This window comes from Tiliqua scincoides, chromosome 9, assembly GCF_035046505.1.
Source record: "Tiliqua scincoides isolate rTilSci1 chromosome 9, rTilSci1.hap2, whole genome shotgun sequence".
Lineage (NCBI taxonomy): Eukaryota > Metazoa > Chordata > Lepidosauria > Squamata > Scincidae > Tiliqua > Tiliqua scincoides.
The window spans coordinates 39586021-39608177 of NC_089829.1; the positions used below are offsets into that span (position 1 = coordinate 39586021).

Below are 22157 nucleotides of genomic sequence, written 5' to 3' on the forward strand. Positions count from 1 at the left end.
CGTTTGGCTCAGTGCCTCTCCTTTTTGTTTCTTTTTTCCCCTGCCACCTCCAAGAGCTGTTAATTTTGTTCACTGCTGAGCAAAAGTCAAAGTCAGAGACTAAACAGCTTGTAATGAGTTTTCAATGGCCCATCTCACTGAAATTGAGGGCAAAGGAACAGCAGACTTAGACACTGTCAGCCCTCGGAATTTATTATTGAGGGTACAAAGGGTTCTGCGGAAAATAGTTAAGAGGAGGGCCTGGGGATCTGGTCGGTTTTTATGCTAAGGATCTGAGCCGAGATACGCTCTGCTCATTTAAGTACCTTGGTGCAACAGATAAACACGCAGGAATCAATTGCTGTGCGCCTTAATTAAGAGCACTTGGAGATGGGTGGAGGAATGGAAGGAGATAATTCACCTCCTGAAATGAGATGCGGAGTAATGCAGGGCCGTTTCCAACGAATAAAATATCTACCTCCTATGGATAAAGTAAATTCAACTCTGTAAAAAAGGGTAGCAGAAGCAGCAACACAACTTAAGAATCAAGCAGAACACTTGCCTCATTTGGGTGATTAGGTGACCAATGAAGAACAGAGTGCAAGAGCTTCCCAACTCTGCATGAAAAAGTCACTAGTTCTGTGTATCCATGCACATGATGGATACACAGAATCATTGTATAGGTAGGTGTTCACCTGTACATATACACCTGTTGTGAGTAATTCCTTTTAGTAGAGGAGGATGCAAACAAGTTTCATTCTTCTGCATGATTTGGGAGTTTTCCAAACTTAGAAGTGCAGAAAGCAGAGCAGAGCGGCTTGAAGTCGCTCCGTGTTGTTTGGGTATGGGGGCTAGGATCCAGAACAACAGCCAGATTCCAGCTCCGCCTACCGGTCCCCGCCCGCCCACGCACCCTCCAGAGAGCCACCTTGGCACACACCTCTCTACCTATTAGGAATGGTTGGAAGCGAGCTCAGCATATTTAATCTGGAGGAGACTAAGGGGAGATCCTGGCGAGGGTAGAATTTGTAGGACCTAATTCGGTTGTGCTATTTTTACTAGAACCCCTGATTAAACCAACTAGAGCCAGGTTCAAAACAGTGGCAGGAGGGGGAACCTTTGCAAAATGGTAACTAAAGGGGGAGAGTTCAGTTTCTCCTACTCCCCATGAAAAAGAAAAAGGCAGGTGCAAGTCCTTTGCAATTAAGGAACAGCAAGTTATATCAGCACTACTAAGCAATGAGTCCCATTTTACAGCTGGGGTACACCAAGACCCAGAAATATACCACTCCCCCCGGCCCCTACATTTAGCTGCTGAAAAAAGATTAGGGCAATGGAATAGATGTTTGTGCGAAAAGGATTGTGAGCTAGTTTTGGTAATGACAACAAATTCCTAGGGTCACTATATGCTTGTGTTCCTTAATTCTATGTCTATCTTTCTGGAGTCACTATTTTGCTCCAGACTTCACGCTGTAGACCTCAGGATGCTAGTAGAACTTCTCCCCCACCCAGTACGAAATAAAGTAGATTTCACAAGTTTGACGCTTGCCCACCCCTACTAAAGAGTCCCTTGATAATCGTATTGAGTATGATTTCTATTTGCTTCATTTGAACCCATTTGAAGTAGCCCAAGATGAACATGGTTAGCCATGACCTTTGGAATCTGGGGCCATTATTAATTAGGTTTGGTACCTATGTTAGTCACTACAGGTAGTGCTGGATCATCTTTCAAATACTGTTCAGATTTGGCTACACCTGAGATAGTGCCAACCACGTGCCTTCCTTCTTGCCCCTGGCACATCAGCAACATGTGCTCCCGCTCTCCATTCTGATTTTATTTTATTTTATTTTCTAGTTAATTTAAGACTGATTTAGAGTTTTGAATAGCTTACTTCTTTGTGATCTTTTAGTTGGTCCTAATAAAGGGGTTATGTGATTTTCCTTTAAGGCTGACTGCATTTTGCTTTCTCTTTTAGCAGTAGCAAGCTAATTTCATTTGGTCGCTAATTTGGATTGTGAGTTCTACAATGGCAACACTATTCCTTCCTTGATCCGCTAGCAGCCTTAAAAATAAACACAGCATAAATATGTTCCTGAAAATAAATTAATTTTACAGGTTATTCTTTATGCAGTTAAGTCAAAGGTGTACACCAAGTCTGTCTTGCATCTGCTACCTTCTCTTCCTGTTCAGTTCTAGTCTAGCAGCAAAATGAATAGATCTGTCTCTTTAAAATACTTGTTTCTATTGAAATGAAAATCTTTCTTTCACCACAAGATATGAAAATGAGAATACAAAATTGCTAATTGTGAGAAGGCTGAAGCTTGGCCAACTAAAGATGTCTCTACTCCATGGTGAAATTTAAATGTGTAAAAAATTCCTGAACATGGTGTGTCAAAAGCACAGAAAACTAAGATTGTGTGTATGTGTTTTGAGCTTTCAATTGCTATAACTTTCTTTTTCTCTAATTTCATTTACATTGACATGGTAAGTGGTCTATAAGATAAATCTAGTACACTTCTTAGATCAACGTTTTAAAAACTGCCTTGCATTTTTTAACAATGATAAAGGGTTATCATCATGTATAGGAAAGAGGAGGACCAAACTAAATATGGAGAACCAGACTGGCCATTGTTGTCCACACACTGAGCACATCTTGTCTGCATTTTTGTAATATGCTCCACATGGGGCTGCCCTTAAAGACCAGCCAGGAACTTCAGCTACTGCAGAATTATGCTACATGAATTTGGGCACAATCCAAAGGGTGCCTTATGCCGGCCCAAGGGCTGGCATAAGAGGGTCACAAACGTGCTGTAAACCACATTTGCACGTCCTTGCGGGAAAGCCAGGCCAGCGCTCTGAGAAGCGCGACCTGCGGAGGCTGGCATAAGGTAGGCGTGGGGGGGGAGGAGGAGGGAAGGAGGCATTTCTGGGCAGGGGAGGGCGAGCAATTGGTATTTCTGGGTGGGAGCGGGCATGTAGGGAGCCGGAGGCGGGGCTCAGACCGGGCAGTTCTGCCAGATCCCAATCCCCGTCCCCGTGGAGAATAGAGTGGCTTCAAGTTGCTCCGCTATCCTTGAACTTGCGCTAACTACAGAGGTGGCGCAGGTGCAAGGAGACCCATTGGAGCCAGCAGCCCTTACCCAGGGGTAAGGGGAAGAGTTTGCCTCTGGGTGAGTCGCTGCTGCCCACAAACCCACATTGGATGCAGCGCAAGCCTCCTGGGGGGGTTTGGATTGTGCCCTTTATATTACTTCTGTGCTGAATCATCTATATTGGCTATGGGTAGCTTTCCCAGTGCAATTCAAGATGCTGGTGTCGTCCTTTAAAGCCTTAGATGGTTAAAGACCAGAAGATCTGAAGGATCACCCCTCCCACACCTGAGATCACATGAGAGGGACTTTCTGTGCAATGAATAGCTAACAGTGATGCAAGACGGGCCTTCTTTGTGGTGGCACCCAAGCTGTGAAATTCTTGCCCCCAAGAAGTTAGGCTGGAGCCATCTTTGTTAATATTCCAGGCCACTCTTGTTCCATGCTTCTTTTAACCTATGGCAGTGGTATTAAAACTGGGGTGTTGTGATGCCCCAGCCTGTGGGTCCTGGTGCCCCTTAAGGGGCAGTGGCAGCCAGGAGACAGGGGGAAGGCAGCGGCACGATCTGCAGGATCGCGCCACTCAGGGGGGCTGCAGGGGCTTGGGTGCACTTGCCCAAGCCTCCTGCAGCATCCCGTGGGTGCGGGGAGCCCTGTGCAACCTTCGGCAGGGCTCCCCAGGTCAGGAACAGTGAAAGCGGAGTGATTGTGGCCCGCTCCGCAAAACCGGAAGTGGAGCACAAAAACTTCGCTTTCCCTTCTGACGGGGCTTCAGGGACTGGGGTGTATACTCCAGTCCCTGCAGCAGCTGTCCCTGTGTGTGGGGAGCCCTGCGCGAGCGCCTGCGGGGCACCCCAGGTCAGGGAAAGGGAGAGTGGAGTGATTTGCTCTGCCTCCGTGGAAGTGGAGTGCGATCGCCCCCCTCTCCCTTTCCCTGACCTGGGGAGCCCTGCAGGCGCTCGCCCAGGGCTCCCCGCACACAGGGACGGCTGCTGCAGGGACTAGTGAGTGCATCCCAGTCCCTGCAGCCCCCTGAGCGACGCGATCCTGGGGATCGCTACTGCCTTCCCCCTGCCCCTGCTGCCTTCCCCTCGCCCCTGCAAAGACTTACTTCGGGTTTCAAACTCCCGGAGAGTTTGAAAACCGCAGACCTATGGTATTGCTTTGTAACTGGTGTTAAGCTGCTCCCATGACAGAAGAGAAAAAGGCATGACACAGATCCTTTAAATAAATATTTCCATAACTAAACAGCCAGTGGAATCTAAGAGACATAGCACTACGGCTGGGCCAAAGATATTTAAATTCAGCCTCACTTCAGCCACAGCCTTGCAGTGGTCTTGATTATTTCTTGACCTTAGTTTGCCAGGTGCCAAATAGCACCCGTATTACTTCACAAGATTCCTAGAAGAATGAAAACAAAGACTGCAGAGCCCTTCACACTTTAAAAGTGTTGCGAAATAAATATTAATGATAATAATAATGTTACTTCAGAAAACCTGAAGTTTGATTCAGGTTCTATTATCATTTTTATGACACAACATGATGGATTGGAACAGTGTGTTTGGTGTTCGGTTTGTTGCCAGGTTTTTACTTCCTTGAAGACATCACCAATATTATCGTCACCTTTTTAAAGACATGAAAAGTTCCCATTCCCTGTTCTGGTAAATTATGGTTTTGCTGCTTCTTAATAAGGAAAAAGGAAAATGTCGAAGCCCAACAACAACCGTGGGGGTAATCCACAACCTTTTTTTATGCAGTTATTGTGACAAAATGGATTGAACAGGTATTGTGGATACAGGAATACATAAATGAAATGCATCCCACTGGAAAAGCTTTTTACTCACATTGTCATTTACAGCTCCTGAATTAATAGACCAGGAAAGGCAGCAGAGGCAACAACAAAATGTAGTAAAACCATTGGCAGCGAGTGGTGTCTCAAAGTTTAATTCCCCCGGGGAGAAAAGGACACTGCCTAATCTGTATTCAGTCCTGACATTGTCCACATCTGATATGGAACATTAGCTACTAACTCTCTCAATAGACTAGTGTCCTTCAGTTTATATTACTTTATGTTAATAGAAGAAAAATTACACACAACATCATTTATCATTGTTATACAGCACTATACATCCCATAGCTTATTTTAATATATCTATTTACTCCTAAAATACAGAGGATCTTTTAAAAAAATGTATTTCAAGACAAACATGTGTTAGTGTGAAAGTCTTTTAAAGAGACACATACATACTGCATCCATGTCTTAAAAAAAATACAGAATTGGATATCTAAGTTTAGCTGTTCCTTTGGGAAACAAGCAGTTGTGCCATTTTGTACATCTTAGCAAAAGTGGAATACAACTGCAATATGTACTGCATCTTCATAGTATGTTCTCTGCCTTGTAGTCTGTTATTAAAAGTTTGATTCCTGCTCACTGACTATAAACACAGCCAGAAAGTAGCACATACCTACCAAACTTGCCTAAATCCAACAATCAAAATCTAAAATCTGGATCGCCAAGATACAACTGGCTTTCTCTGATGTATATAAATGAATCGAGTAAGTTACACTGAACAGAAGAGATAAGAAGGCTGAGAAAAGGGGGGGAAGGCATTATCAATGACCTTTCATTGGGAAGACAAAAGAACAAAATCCATGTATTTTGTCTGCTCAAAATATTGTTGAACAAGGCACAGATTCCACTTCACATTTATAGCATTAAATATTTCCAACGTAGCAAAAGGCTTTATCAGTCCTTGCTTGCATTAGTACACAAGAACATTCCAGCACACAGTAGGGCAAGAAATGATTTGGAAAAGATACAGGCCAACAGACAAACACATCAAACAGATAGAGGGGAAAGAAATATGTATTCAGTGACTTGTTCTGGTAAACAACTACTGACTCCCAAGATAAAAGAAAAGGCATCAGCTGCTTTAAATATTCTTAATAAAACATAGATGTAATGTAGCTGACATATGCTACCTGTAACTCAAGCAGAAAGCCTAGTAAACCCCATAAACCAGTACAGACAACCCCTTGTCAGCCAACTCCCTATCCATGTGCTGAAGAACATGAGCATACAAGTCCTGCCCCATCTCTTCACATGGGGGCACCACAGCTCATCTGTGGGGAGAGGTCATCTTGTCCGAAGTGCCCCTCTCTCCACAGTTCAAATACTGCTGAACTAGTATAATTCTGCACTAATTTAACCATCTAATCTATGTGTAAACCTAGGCCAGCGGTTTTCAAACTCTCCGGGAGTTTGAAAACCATTGTAAGTCCTTGTGGGAGTGGGTGGGAGGCAGTGGGGGTAGGGGGAAGGCAGTGGCGCGATCTCCAGGATCACGCCGCTCAGGGGGCTGCAGGGGCTTGGGTGCACTTGCCAGAGCCTCCTGCAGCCTCCCGGGCTGTCCTCCTCCTGCAGCCTCTCCTGTCTGCAGGGCTCCCTGAAGCTGCAAAAGCGAAAGTGGAGCACAATAGCTCCACTCATAGGCTCATGAAGCATGTTGGGTGGGAGAGTAGGGAGAAGTTGATTTTTATTATGGGGGAATAAGAACCACACTCACAGTAAGTTCAGTTACTATCTGTGAATTAATGCTTCACTTACTGCTTAGCGAACTCCATCTAACCACCCTCTTATTTACTGTAATCTACTTCTACAGTAAGCTTATTAAGTGTGTGTGTGTGTGTGTGTGTGTGTGTGTGTGTGTAGATATAAATAAACAGGATAGTACTATGTAGCACAACTCACAGTGACTCTTCTGATCTGTCACAAGTTCTCAAAGGTCAGGACCCCAAATAAAGCAAGCAAGCTTTGTGCCTAAGGAAGCCTGAGGAAACTGTTCCCTCCAGCCGATTTCACCTGTGTCTAATTACAAATCAAATACAGGTGGCTACTCTCTATCAGAGATGAGGCTGCAGATCAGTAAAGGGACACTTGTTTTGCACTCAGACAGGCCCAGTTTGCATATCTTGCATCTGTAGGGAAGGCTAGGAAAGATACTTGGCTGAAACCTGGACAGGCAGCTTAGCTTAAACACACTTTCCTGGGACACTTTCCCTGACATAATGGGATTTACTTCTGAATAGACATGCATAGGATTGGGCTGTAAGTCATCTGACTCAGGAGAAAGAGGACTCTGACCCAAGACCAATGATCATTGGGATGTTGTCAAGACTCATAGTTCTGGACTCGGAAATCACATGTGTTCACTATAGCCTTATGCCAAGGCGACGCCTTCCACAGCTGCCAGTTCTTGCACAAGTTGTGCAAGTGCTCTTCCCTTGTTGCTCTAATCTTCTCTAACATCCTCCAACAGTTTCCAGAGTGCATCAGACATTGTCGGTGCAAGGTGACTGATGTTCTAACATAAAGAGCATGGGCTTACCTGAATACAGAATATATTTCTGGAATTCCCCTGATTATAATGTCCTGGGAATGAGGTCATTTAATTCTTTAACATTGCCCAATTTAAAAAGGTTTGTTTATACGTGTGTGCAATCTGTTTCTAAGCGGATTCGCTTTTCCATTAAAAAGCAGACACACTAGAGTTTTTAGGAACAATAATGTAAAACCGATCTATGAGATTTGACATGGGCACCCGAAGCCCAAGTCTGTTCAGGCATTCTTAAATTGGGGAATAGCTTAGCCATAATTTTAGTAACTTTAACATCTCAGCAGCTGGAAAATGGCTTTGTTTGAAAATGAAATTTTGCAGATCATTAGTCCACAATGATTAAATCAAATGGTGTATTAACATATGAAAATAAGTCAGTGTACATTTTACTGTAGGAACTGTTTTCATTCAGGTTCCTCTTAGTCGCAAATTCCCTTCCCTCTCCCTGTTTTTGCCCACTGGTCAAAAATTAAAAACTATAATCCTGAACCAGCATCTGAGGAGCTGGATGCAAGGAAACAAACTGAACTTAAATCTTGACAATACCAAAGATCTTCTGCTCAGAAGATTCACTGATCTGGCAATGGTGTACAAGAATGGAATGGTCACAAGGCCAACTGAACTTCTGCTTCTGGGGGAAACAGAAAGCTGATGGGAATGCCCTGCACCTACCCACCCTCTCCTCCTCCAACCAGCTGCCAGTTCCTGGTTGGTCAACTCCATCCAGCTGACCCATCCTCTCCTCACAAGAGGCAGATGGGCGGCTTACTTCCTCCTGTTCCAGCTCTGCCACTGCTTCTTGCAAAATGGCCTGCACACTTGCGGGGATGGGAAGGTAGAGAGGTGGTGGTGGGCTTGGATCTTGTCCTGAATGGGTCTGCACTTCCCCTTTAAGAAGCACATTCAGAATTTGGGAGTATTCCCACACCCAGCTCTGATCCTGAATGCTGTGGCTTGGAGTCCTTTTGCTAGTGCATGAACTGAGCCCATTCCAATCTCAAATGGACCTGCTTACAATGATTCATATGTTTGTCATTTCACAATTGGATTACTGCAATAAGTTTTATGTGGGGCTGCCCTTGAAGACCCTTGTGCAACTTTGGCTGGTGGATGATTCTAAGTTTACATATGTGGACACAAATCACATCAAAATCATTAGGACCTATGTCTAGCACAATTGCCATCCCATGCTGCTTCTACTCTAATTTATTTCTTCCCTAAATAGTTCTTCTATCACACCACCACACCCTAGATTCCCTTTTTCCACCTCCTATATGTCCCATCCATGCAACTTATTTTTTTTTTGTTATATTACACCAACCTTTTCCTCAAGAAGTGCAGGACCACGCGAGAGACTGTGACTAGGAAAGTGATGTTCCTTTGCCTTCCCAGGTAAGAACCACATCTCCCAGGACTGTTTACAAGCTTGAAAACAGTGGCAGGAGATCCAATCATAGGTTCCCCAATTCATGTGGATTTTGGCCCCCTATGGTTGTTTGTAAAATTATACCTTCTTTGACTATGGAGATATCAGAATTGAACACTGCTTTAATTCTGGGACCCAAATCTGCATGTCCAGTTGAAACCCCAATTTCAACCTTGCACACATCTCCAAAGGAAGTGGAACAGTGCAAATGATGTTGTCATGTAACACTTGAGATAAAAGGACTGCACACCGAGATATATGTCTGTATTTCAAAGACCAAATGCTAGCTTAGCATGCCATCACTCTTATTATGAAAGGAGACACAACATTGCAAAACATACCATGAAGAAACATCATCCTTGTGTATTGTGAGGCCACAGGGAAACTTGGTATGTGCATATATAACATAATTCTCTCAGGGATAAGGAAAGATGTGAAATACAGTTGGACTGTACCCAATGAATGTTAATCTCAACAAGTATGTCCCATTGAAATTAACAAAACTTAAACCAATTGCAGCTAATTTTATTAGGATGGAACCCACTGAAATGGGGCATCTCCTTTGAAGTCTGAGGAATCAGGAAAGCAATGTGAATATCCAGAACACCACTGGATCAACATCCATTTCAAGTCTGAACTCTACTTGAGCCCCATCATCTAATTTCAAAGAGGTCTCATGTAAGACGTAATAGAGGCAAAAGGCACAATTTTCTTCAAGTGCGAAGAGATTCCAGCCAAGCTTGGTGTGCGTATTTAGGATAAAGTTCTCTGTTTCAGGTTTGAAATTTCATGAATTAACACACCTGTTTTACATGGTTGGGGTGTAGAGGAAAGGCACACAAAGTGAATTGTAATGCAGTATAAGAAGTGCAATATTTCAAACAGTGTACTCCTTTACTAATCTAAACCACAGTCATAATTACCACCACCACTCTAACTAGGTTAGTCCAAATCAGGAAAAAAGAGTAGGTTTTATGTATATTAAACTTTGTTGAAGAGGGTATTTGGGCAGGTGCAACATTTTGCAGACGGATGAGAAGATGAACCTGCTGAAATTCTTCTTCCGAAGCAACTATTTGAGGATGACGGCGGCTTCGGATGTCCTACTTTGCATCACCTTCAAAGCTCCTGCGAAACTTTTCTTACTAAACATGCAGCTGCCCAAAAGTGACTTTCAAGGCTGCTGCATGCTTTTGGGTTTTTTTAGACCTGCATGCAGAACATTTTGGATGCAACACCGTTTTGCAAAGACGACATACAAGCCAGTTACTGCTTGTCACTGAACATCTCACAAGTTACAAACTGGTCTCATTAGGCATGCAATGGAATATGCGGGCTCTCTGCATGGTTTGTGGCTCATTGTAAAAGGGAAAAAATTCTCATTAACTACCCTGAAAGAAAGCACAAAACCATTTATAAGGGGCCAATAGCACTTCAGTGTGTTATTGCAGACATTCTTAAACGAGGGCTTCACAACGGCCCAGCCTGGGAAGCCCTGTCTCTGCCCCCTTGAGGTCCAGGGCAATGGTGTAGGTAGTGATGCTATTGCCACAATCGTGCTGCTGCTGGGGATAAAACTTTTTTTTAAAAAATCACCATTTGCAGCGCCATCCCTCCAGGGGTGCAGTGAGCCCGTGGACCCCTCTGCTGGGCTCCCTGAGCCTCAGAACAACTAAAAATAGTTGGAAGTGGGTTATGAATACTATTTTTTTTTGTTCTGAGGCAGTGGTCTCCAAACTGGAGACTGTTGCACACTGGGAAATGCTTTCCCAGTGTGAACAGCACTCACCGTTCCACCGGGGAGCCACCGATCTGCGCCACCAATTTCCCCGAAACTGCACAATGGCCAACTGCATCTGCCTGGAAATCTGGGCGCAATGACTGCTGGGGCAACAGAACTGGGAAGCGGCTAGCTGGGGCATATTTTCAGGGAGACTGATGGCACGAAACAGCTGCTCCCTTGTGGAACGGTAAGAACCGTATGGAGAGCTCTGTCTGAGGCATGGGGAGTCCAGCAGAGGGGTTTGTGGGCTCCCCGCACCCGCCAGAGAGCCGGTGCTGCTAATTATGAGTTTTTAAAAAACGCAAAACCCTTATCTCCGACAGTGGTGTGATCGTGGCAATAACACACCCCTTACAAACGATTATGAAAAAAGAAATGAACCCAGTAGAAAGACTCTTTTCTATTCATACGTAGTAAAATGTTTACTGACTCAAAGTCAGGATCACTGCCTTTACCCTCTGGCCACCATATCCGATTGCTCAGCTGAACAAATTCAAAGCGGAAGGTAGAAAACCAGCTGAGACATGAACGCTCCGTTTTTCCTGCAGTCCAAACATTTCATAGTTAAGGTGGACTTCTGCACTGCGACAGCTTCACAAAAGCCAGGCTCTGAGTGTCCCAATGCAAAGAGAACCTTTTTTGAAGGAAAGGTGGAAGAAACAGCCCTGAGCATCTGACAGCAGTCTAGAAAATGTAGGCTTTAAAGAACAAATGATTACAGCTATTTGAGAACTTGGATAGGTGCCCTACAATGACATGATAGCAGCACTAAATATGGAAACACAGGAGGCATTTTTGCCTGAGGTTTTCACTCACTAATGTAATTTACTATCATAAAATGCTTGTTAGGGTGAAGAATTCTATCAATGGCATCCCCTAATGACAAACAGAACATAAGAACAGCCCTGATGGATCAAGCACAAAGCCTCTGGTCCAGCCTCCTGTTTTCATAATTGACCCATTAGCTGCCCCAATAGGGAAGACCCCAAGGAGAAGATGAAGGCACACCACTCTCCCTCCATTGCTCCTCTGCAACTGGTATTCAGAGCCACATTTCCTCTGAACCTGGAAGAGGTGCATAACCAACAACTTGCAGAAGGCACTGACAGACTTGTCCTCCATTAATACATCCAATTCCTCATCTAAACTTGCAGTTATCACTGAGATGCAACAAACTTCATAGATCAATCATGCCCTGTGAAGAGGTGCCTCCTTTGGTACACACACACACACACACACACACACACACACACCCCAGTAGGAATTTTGCTGCATATGAAGTTGCTTTTTACTAAGCCAGACTGTTGTTCAGTAACAGACCTGCCCCTCGAGATGCCCCGGGGCAAAGGTTCATGATGCCACCCCCTGCACTACACCACCCCCCTACTTACACAGCACAACATAGCCTTGTGCGGCGTTAGGGACAAAAAGCGTTCTGAGGCTTCCCCATGATCAGAGATTTGATTCTGGGACTCCCTGCTGATTCCATAAAATGTGTTAAATAAAAGCAGTTTAAAAGTGCATCCCTTTACAATTGTGGTTTAACAATTAGAAATGCAAAGGACCCCCTGCCTTTGCCTGGCTCAGCTGAAGAATGAAATTATTGCTGGGATGACTGTCTCTCTACAGCAGTAAGAAAAGCAGTTTTTAAAAAAAAAAAAAAATTTGGTTTTAAAGGGATGGATTTTCCCCCCCCTTCTCCAGGGATCAGCAGATTCCTTCTTATTTGCAGTGGCCATTCATGTTGAGTCAAATCCATTTATACAAAATATATATAAGATTTTTTTTTTCCCCCCCTTGGAAGAGAAGATCCCTCCACATCACTTCACTGCTGCTTTTGAAACATTCCTGACCCTTTCAGAAGTAGTTTTGGCTTCATGCAAAAGGGTAGAGGCCTGTTTTTCCACAACAGAAATCTAATGTCCTGCTGGAGCCATGAGGATGTACATCAGTGGTTCATCGGCTCCTGGTCACTGCTTTTGTCCCCTTCATTTGCTATCACCTCGGAGTCCTCCACAATGTGATTAATGTCTAGCTTTATGCATTGTTATTTTTAGCGTCCCTTGTACTTTCTGCAGGTTTTCCTTTTCTTTTTCTTTTTCCCTATTGACCACAAAGTAGCAGATTTGCTGCACAAGATGATTGACCCAAGTGACTGACAGACGGGCAAAAGGTGTTTCGAACAATTGTGGTTATGCATCACTGAAAGTCTGGACGCTGCAGACAACACAACAACAGCAAGCCATTAAAGAGTCGATCTGAGACCAGACAGTTTCCTGAGAGTGCCTTGTATGCCAAGTACGGGAATTTCTGTGACAATTTCAGACATATTGTGAAAGTCCTCCCCCCCATGTGTTAATGGCATCTGCTGAAAGATGCTCTTTTCAAGCAAAACAGAAAGATCTTCCTCCCCTGCCCCTCAACTGCTGGCAGACGAGGAATGCTGTGATCCCTAGAAGGATAACTAGGTTTAGATCCACAATAATTGTGGATTCCATCCATGCCCTCTGTTCTGTCAACTGGCTGAATGGTTTCTGCTCCATCAAAAGACTCTGTCTTTCTCTCTTGCTGCCCCTTAGACATGGAACTGCACCCTGAACACCTGCAGAGGCTTCTTTTCTTCATGAAAACCCTTCCCAAAACTCAAATTTTTAATTAAGTCTTTGGTATATGCCTTCATTCCCAGCCCCTAACATTTGCAACTGAAACCACTGCACAAGGACCCCTGTTTACTTCTGCCTGCTCCCTCTCCATTGTCTCCCTTGGGTCAATATCTAGATTGCAAAACCCTCATAGCCCTTTTCACTCTCTGTAAAATGTCACACACACTCGTAGTGCTGCATAAATCACCACCACAACAAATTCATGTATGAAGATCACTGGCGAATAGTAGGACTGTCTCCCTGGGTAAGGTGACCTCATTTTCTCTTACAGGTGTAGTGATTTGAGAGTTGGACTTAGACCTGGAAGATCCCGGTTAACATAAGAACATAAGAACAGCCCCACTGGATCAGGCCATAGGCCCATCTAGTCCAGCTTCCTGTATCTCACAGCGGCCCACCAAATGCCCCAGGGAGCACACCAGATAACAAGAGACCTCATCCTGGTGCCCTCCCTTGCATCTGGCATTCTGACATAGCCCATTTCAAAAATCAGGAGGTTGCGCATACACATCATGGCTTGTAACCCGTAATGGATTTTTCCTCCAGAAACTTGTCCAATCCCCTTTTAAAGGCGTCCAGGCCAGTCGCCATCACCACATCCTGTGGCAAGGAGTTCCACAGACCAACCACACGCTGAGTAAAGAAATATTTTCTTTTGTCTGTTCATTCCAATCCCTACTCAACCATCAAGCTTCCTGGGTGACCTTTGGTCACTCCCCATCTCTCAGCCTCACCTAACTCACAGGGTTGTTGTGAGGACAAAAGGAGGGAGAGAACCATGTACACTGCCCTGAGTTCCTTGGAGAAAGGATGGTATAGAAACATGAAAAACAAACAATAAAGAAGTCAGCACAGAATTTAGCTGCCCAAAGAATGCTTTAGAAGTTACATTGAAAGAACAACATGGGTCGTGTGGGCTAAAGACTCATCTAGTCCAGCAACTTGTTTCATACATTGCCCAAGCAGATACACTTGAGAAGACCACAAGCAGGAGATGAAAGCATGCCCCACAAGTTCTACTTCTGAAATTGTTCTTTCTTAGAGCACTTAAAGGCAATTCTCACTTTTGAGATGCACTCTTTCTAAAACAAGCACACACAAAACTACTACTTCTGCTGCCCCAATTTTCTGATGCTGCAGTGCGCTGTCACCCACTGTACAAAGGAACTTCTACCCAAGTGTGGTGAGCGCAACCCATACCCTGTCACGTAGAGACTGGTTTTGTGAAATGAAACTACCACAGCGGACTACGGGGATGAGTTATAGGAGGATGTTCTGCCTAATTCAACAGTGTCAGGAGCATAATGTGCCCTTTATAGCTAAAAGTTTATTTTAAATGCATATCAAGAAGATGGAAAGCTAGAAAGCAAATGCAAAATGGTATGTGGACTTCAGTTATAAATTAATACCGGCAGGCTAAACTGCCTTCACGAACTGAGCATGAATCTTAAAACCTGCTTGCTGCTACAGAACAGATAAAAGGTAGGAGAGTATATAAGCATTTGTTTCTGACATTTTGCTATGAAGGGCACATTCCTCCAAACTGTGACAAGGATGTAAGCTAAAAGTCAGCTTGCAAAGAACAGACAATGGTGCTGTCTATCTTATGTAGCATGTTAAATTTGCAAAGCATAGGCATGTAGGTAGGATGCCTTTGGTCAAGTCAGACCAGTAGCCCATGTAGCCACAGCTTTAACTGGCTGTGACTGTGCAGAGTGAGAGGTAGGGAGTCTTTTCATCACTTAGAGCAGTGGTTCTTAGAGCACTGAAGCAAAAATTAGAATTGTTGTGAACCACATGCAACCCCCCCCACGCCCCTGCACACAAAAAATGCAATTAAGTTTGTAATCAGTGCTCCACCAGTGAGCTACAGTGTCTCCCCTTAAAAAGACATTTAAAGTGCAATCCTAGAATGGTGCTGGGCTGGCACAAGCCCCCTGCGCCAGCCCAGAAGTGTCACGGACATGCCATCAAGCACACGCGCAACTGCTCAAGCCAGATGCACTGGTGCAAGGACTTACACCAGCCTGCCCACACTGTACACAGCCCTGGACGCAATGAGGGTGTGCCAGCCAAGGCAGGTGTGGGGGGTGGGAGAAGGTGGTGGGAGGGTGGAACGGAGGTGGGGAGATGCATTCTTGGGTGAGGGAGGGTAGTACATGAGGTGAATTGGGCTTGGTTGGCAACCTTTAGTCTCGAAAGACTATGGTATAAGCCTACAGCACCCAGTATTCCCAGGCGGTCTCCCATCCAAGTACTAACCAGGCCTGACCTTGCTTAGCTTCCGAGATCATGGTATAAGCCTACAGCACCCAGTATTCCCAGGCGGTCTCCCATCCAAGTACTAACCAGGCCTGACCCTGCTTAGCTTCCAAGATCAGACAAGATTGGGCATGTGCAGGGTAACAGTTGCTGTCGAGGAGGATCAGCCATGGCAGTGCAGGCCAAATCCTAACCCCCACTCCTGGGTCCTGCAGTCCCTGGGTTAGAAAAGGAAAACAGGGACAGAGCAAAAGAAGAAATGTGGAAGATGAAACTTGAGCTCACCACTCTCCTCCACACTTTCTCTTTATCCTTCTCTTCGTTTTCCAATCCAGGAAGTGGGAGGCAGAAAGGCTGACACAGCATCAGGTAAGGCGGGCAGCATCTGATATACCATCCCAGGCACCAGGTGGTCTCAGGCTGGCCCCAATAATGGGGCCACTGATAGAACTTTCAGTACCATGAGCTGGACAATTATGCTGCCGACATGGCTGAAATCAGTGCCAGAGTTTAAGAACTACAACGCTGAATGGACTGGGGTGTGTGTGTCACACATATGTGAACAGGCACACTACATTCACTTTTGCATGCCTGAACTGACAGTAATGGTCCACAGAACGTGAAATGAGAATGCTTTCTTTGGAATCTTTCCTGGCAACACTTCATTTCCTTTCAAAGAGGAATGCTGGGGCTGAAGACTGCCGGGATCCCTGACCCACTGATTTGCAATCCTGCTATCTCAAGGACGTGGGCAGGAAAAACATCAAAGGTGTCCCTTCTCCTTGTCTACCCTCCTGAGGCCTTGTTCTACCAGGGCTGGAGAGCGTCTGAAGTGAACAGGAGCACCCTTCTTGGGGACTGGGGATACATTTAGTCACAAGCCTTATTTGCAATTTCTGATCTAGACTATAGCGAGCATCCACCCTGGAGCGCACACTGAGGAACAGAGTTCTAGGACATCTCAGAAACTCTGAATGAGACCTAGCTGTGTTTGCTTAGGAGAACTGCCAAAGGGATATACTGTTGAAAAAACTGCTAGTTGTACTGTTTGCTATGAAAAGGTTTGCAGGTACCAGTTGGTAGTCATGGTTGGAAAGGTGCTGTAATGCATAATATATCAAGAGAATTTGATGTTGTCAGATTTATTTTTCTCTCTGAAAGAAACACGGTTATAACACAGTTAATTCTGGATGGTAGCATTCATTATCCAATTCTAGGAAAGATTAGTTAACAAGCTACAAAAATGAACATGTTACTAAATTGTCGGCATAAGGGGGGAAAACAGCTGGATCGTTAAAAAAGCTAAGCAATTAGGGTGATGAAATACATTCCAACTGAATTCATTTCATAAACTCAGAAAATTCCAAAGGAGGGAAAAGTATCTGTAAAGTGAAGCACACAAAAATACATTTCTCAGTACTGCTGTGATTGCCACTGTTTGTTCCCCAAAATTCATGTCTGAACCATCCTATTTTGGTGAAAAGTCAGAACCGCTTTTTGGGGTGACGTTGGGCTGATTCCAGCATCATGTTATATACTCCGCTCCCTTGCCTTAGGAAGTGCCAGCTTTAGCTCAGCCCTCTCTGCGAATTGTAAAAGGAAGGTGGTGTGGAGGAACAGAGAGTGGTGGGACAGAGATGCTAGGAAAAGCAGAGGAGGGGAGTGAGAGGAAGGAGGTGGGCAACTCCTGCCACACTGCTCCCTGAGGAAATCACTTCAATGGGCCTCATGGATGAGCCGGCCCTGTTTGTTATACACCCATGAGTTCTCATGTGCCCTCTTTCCTCACCTATGACATTTCATTCCCGGCATGAAGCAAACCATATTTTGATATTGTATGAACTAGCAAGCTATGGTTTGTAGTTGTCCAGGTCCACAACTCATGGCAATTGAGTGAAATCACTGACAAATCAGAGAGGAACTTGCAAAGTTGCAGAAATCCAATCAAGGGTGATCAACTCAGTCTAGCAGAGTTATAAAACTGCAGACACAGGAAGACGACAATTATTCTGTTTTACAGAAAGGTACTCTGTGAATTAGATACAGTAACATATCCAAACCACAACACAACTATGTGGCACAAACAGAACTTGGACGCCCCTTTCCAGATGTACGCCTACTCTGCATACACTGATCCACACATGTTGGACTAAAGGCCCCAGAATGAGAGTGGGGTAGGGAGACACCCCAGGCTCCTTGACTACATTTATCAAGCCAAACAAAATTCACTGGCAGCAGATCCTTGGGTTTGGACTCTGTGGCTCTGGTTAATAAACTTGGGGCTGAGGACAGCTGAATCCTCCCCTGCACCTACCAATCACCTCCCACTGGAGTTCAGTTGAGGGAAAAGTGAGATGGAAGCCAATCAGTGGGGAGATAAGCCCCGGCAAGGGAGAAGGTTTAACATGTTCAACACAAGCATCCATTTTACTCCAAGAACCATACACCCATTGCCAATTTTAAAGCAATTGCTGAAAATCTGTTCCCTATCAGGCCTCCAGCTATCTGGCCCTCAAATATGACTATGTACTGACACCCATATCTTCATGAGGCCGAAATAAATAATCATTTATAGATGTTTCAATTCCTTAAAAAAAAAAAAAAAATCATTTGCTTTCCTGGACCTGATTCAGGTAAAAGAGCTTCCTTTTCAAAACATTCATGCTGATTCAAACTGTTAGCTAGTGTTATATATAATATGCATAAGAAAATCAAGATTCACATTGCAATCAGTGCCTCCCCAAGCCAGCAGGAGATTGGGAACCTCTGCAAATCTTTGTTGTGGAGGGGCGAAGGCAGCGGAGTGATTGCCAGAATCGTCCACTTCCAGGCACAAAGGTTTTTGTTTTTTTTAATACTGGCCTTCCAGGGCTGGCCTTCCAGGGGGTGCAGGAAACCCACAAACACCTCTGCAGGGCTCCCCAAGCCTTGGAGTTTCTAAAAATAGCTGTTACGCACTTCTGGTTTGCAATTAAGAGAGCAGAGAAATTAGCTTCCCTGGCTAAGGCATTGCGACAACCCAGTTTGAGAACTTCTGCCCTAAGCTGTGCAGTTCTAAGCCAAGCCCTGATTAGTCCAGAGCTCGGCAACCTGTAAGTTTGGCGACGGCTGGTGATGTCATTGCCGAGAGTCCAGAGGCACTGGGAGAGATTACGGAGACATACTGACACAGAAGAGGTCTGCACGCTGGTGCAGACTCCTTACAAGGAATATAGATTGCACTCCTGAAGTAATTATTAATAGTCCCAATGAATTTACAGTAGAATTACCCAAAGCACGGAAATGGAAGTTGGCAGTGTCAATTAACGAGATATAAATTAAACTATTTGTGCATTTGGATGACAGAAACTATACCGGAAATATCCAAGCATATCTTTACTTACACACACACACTCTAGTCTGACCCCTTAACGAATCAACATTTCCTGGGAACATTCCAGATCAATCCCTTATTCACAGAATGTCCACTGTTAGTTCTTTCTCCACTTGTCTTCCAAGCGTGACCAGTCCTCCCAACCCAATGCAATAGCTATCTGGAAAGGCACAGTGTTATTCATTAGGACAGGTGATTCAACCATGGAATAACCGCTTTTACAGATTTATGCTATGGAAAATCTCCTGGCAGCACTCCATAGAGAAGATAACATTCTGGCTGCCTGCACTGTGAACCCAGCAAAGTGGGCGACATCATCCTTTTTGCATAAACAAAGTTCTAGGGTGCATTCAGACACACGAAGATAGTGATAGCTTGGGTGAAACCAACACAGAGCTGAATTAGTCCGTCATCTGAAAGGTTATGCAGGAACAAGTGTGCACATGTCTAACCCCCACCACAATCAGGCACACCATCATCTCAAGGTCAATGTGGGGTGTCGGACAATCCAAATGGCACTTAATTCTGCTGTCTGATTTTAACATTCTGCCCCATGCAACATACACAGTGAGAAAAGCCACTTGCTCCTCATCACACGTTGGGTGGCTGGAGGGGCAACCACTGGCCAAACTGGCTCAACACAGCTGCTGTAGTGTGATGGGTAAGATGTCGGAATTGGACCAAGCCAACTGGGTTCCCAGCTTGCAGGCAGTGTTCAGCTCTGCCCCTTGCAAAGAAATTTCAACTATGCAGTACATGTGAGGGGAGGCTTGGCAGCAGAAACAGCAATGTGTGGCTGCTTGTCACAGTACTGCTCCTCCCACCTCACAGGTATGCAAAATGAAGAGAGGGGGTGTAGCTTAGTAGCTTAGCGCATACAAAAGGTCCTGGGTTCAATCCCTGGCAGCACCTCCAGGTAGGACAGAAAGATTCTGGTCTGAACCCTGGGAGATGCTTCCTGCCAGAGCTGACAATCCTTGCTACACAGTGGTCTAACTCAGAATAATGCAGCTTTCCATGCTGCATAACTGAGCTGCTTATTTTCTGCTTTTATTTTTAAATGGCATTTTAGTCAGGTTTTAAAAAAACGTAGACTGTATCAAAGTCACTTTGCAAACGGTGGCGTGAGCTGCTCACAAGACCAAATTCTGGCACAGTGCATTTCTTCAGTGCAGATCCTCCCCCCAGGGTCCTTCGAAAAGCACTGCCAGCAAGTGAAGTGCACAGGCTCTCACAACCCAAGCATATGGGTTATGAGCGCTTGCACACCTCACATGCCATGGCGCTTTTTGAAGGACTTTGGTGGGGAGGTTCTACCTCATCTGCCTCCCCACTCACAGCAAGTCCCTGCTCCGGATCAGTCTCAACTCTGTTTACAAAGCTAGAATGTTCATATCTGTCTTCATCTGTTTGTTGAAGACTATCAGGACTCCAAGTCAGGAGAGAAGAAAAATGGGGGGGAGGGAGGAGGAAATTAAGAGCCTTTTTACTAGAAACAGCTGAACCATCTCCAGGAATTCTGAACAGCTTGTCATTATTCATCTGTGCTTTTCGCCAGGAATGTCACAGAGGGGCTTTTAATTTCTTGGAAGTTTGTTTGTTTGTTTGTTTGTTGTGCCTCGTCTTATTTTTCCTTTATGTTTTTTTCTTTCACAACATCTTCAAGCAAGCTTAGGGTGGGTCAAAAGGTACCATTAATAGGCAGCAGAAACAAAAGATAAAATGTAGTTTTGGAGAAACTCCAGGTGAAGCAAGTACAGTGTGGGGTGAGCAGTGAGATATGACTTAAATGTTCAGAACAAATGCTTTAAGTACTTTTTGGACCATACCACTTCCAGGGTTGTAGCCCTGGTGGGAGGGGGCTTTTAGGCCTAGCCCCCTTAGGAAGATGTCAGCCCCCTAAAGGTACAGTATGGCTTCCATTAAAACACGCATTACTGTTGTCTGAAAATGCACTACCTACCCTTTCAAAAATGTTCCAGTTGGCTGATTTCATGCTATAAAAAGGGAAGAAAATTGTGGAAATAACTGCTTTCCTATGTAGAACTTCTATCCCCTCATTTACAGGAAATTCTCTTTTGTGTTAATAAGCATGTTACTCCTTCTGATGGTAATCTAAACACTGGATACCTCACCCCCCCTTTTTAATCAGTACAGTAATCTGTTTTCTATCCTCTACCCATGAAGGGCTGTTAAATGCTACATGCAAAATACAAGCAAAATCAAAGGAAACTCAAAGCAGTCTTGCAGGAGTCATGACATTATGCACTTGGGGGGGGGAACCTGAACAAGAGAGAAAGATGTACAATTGCTTTTTTTCACTATGTATGCTGAATGCCAAGAGAAGTTTGACTGTCCAGAGCTGCAAGGATTAGAACTGGGAATTCACAGGTCTTTGAGTTGCTTCCCCGAGCAGTGATACCTTATACCTAGGCTTGTGTTAAAAAGCTGCAGAGGAAACCTGCCCACCAAGGCCAGTCCTTAGTTGTACCCTACCTGGAAAGCCTATAAAAGGTTTCCAAAGCAATGCTGGAATGTTGCTGGTTTGACAGTACTTCTGCTGAGTCTGGGACCTGCCGTAGAATTCCTAACTTCTAAATCCTGGTTCTTGACTCTGCAACTGACATATCCTCACTTTACACACACACTCATGGAAGCCACATCCTATAATCCCCATTGCGTGGATGCTTGCTATATTTGTTCAGGAGGAAGGCAAAACCACTTTCTACAGCAGGGATAAGCAGAGGTCATTTCAGAGCTACCAGTAGCTCCGAGAGTGATCTAAATCACCTCCCCCACCCCAAACCTTTTCCCTGCTCTCTTACTTTGGTGACTTGATTTCCCCCTTTTTTTCTCCTTGTATTCTCCCTGTCTCGTTGATGGTGATGAAAAAGGTAGTTCTCCAAAGACTACAATCTGCCTACCCCTGCTTTACACTCCCCTGAGTCACCATCTTCCAGGCCTATACCCTGGCTCAAATTAAGCTTCACTGAAGAGAGCCAATTCCAGAGAAGAAAGCAAACTCAAAGCCACCTGGATTGTTCTGCAGAAATTTATTTTTTAGATGGAAATGCTTGTGTAGGTGCCTGTCAAAGCAATTACTATTCCCTCCCTCTCCCACCCCAGATAAAATAACCTCTTTGGCTCTACATACAAATCCTGCAGAGAGAGGCCCTAGGATGCC

At 44.7% G+C, this 22157-nt stretch overlaps 1 protein-coding gene and 1 pseudogene across 1 annotated transcript in view; both read right to left on the reverse strand.

The window, feature by feature from the left end:
* Positions 1-22157, reverse strand: part of WWOX (WW domain containing oxidoreductase) — a 670666-nt gene that overhangs the window by 307035 nt on the left and 341474 nt on the right. The gene's annotated exons all lie outside the window — the stretch shown is intronic.
* LOC136660849 (5S ribosomal RNA) lies at positions 15639-15758 on the reverse strand (annotated as a pseudogene).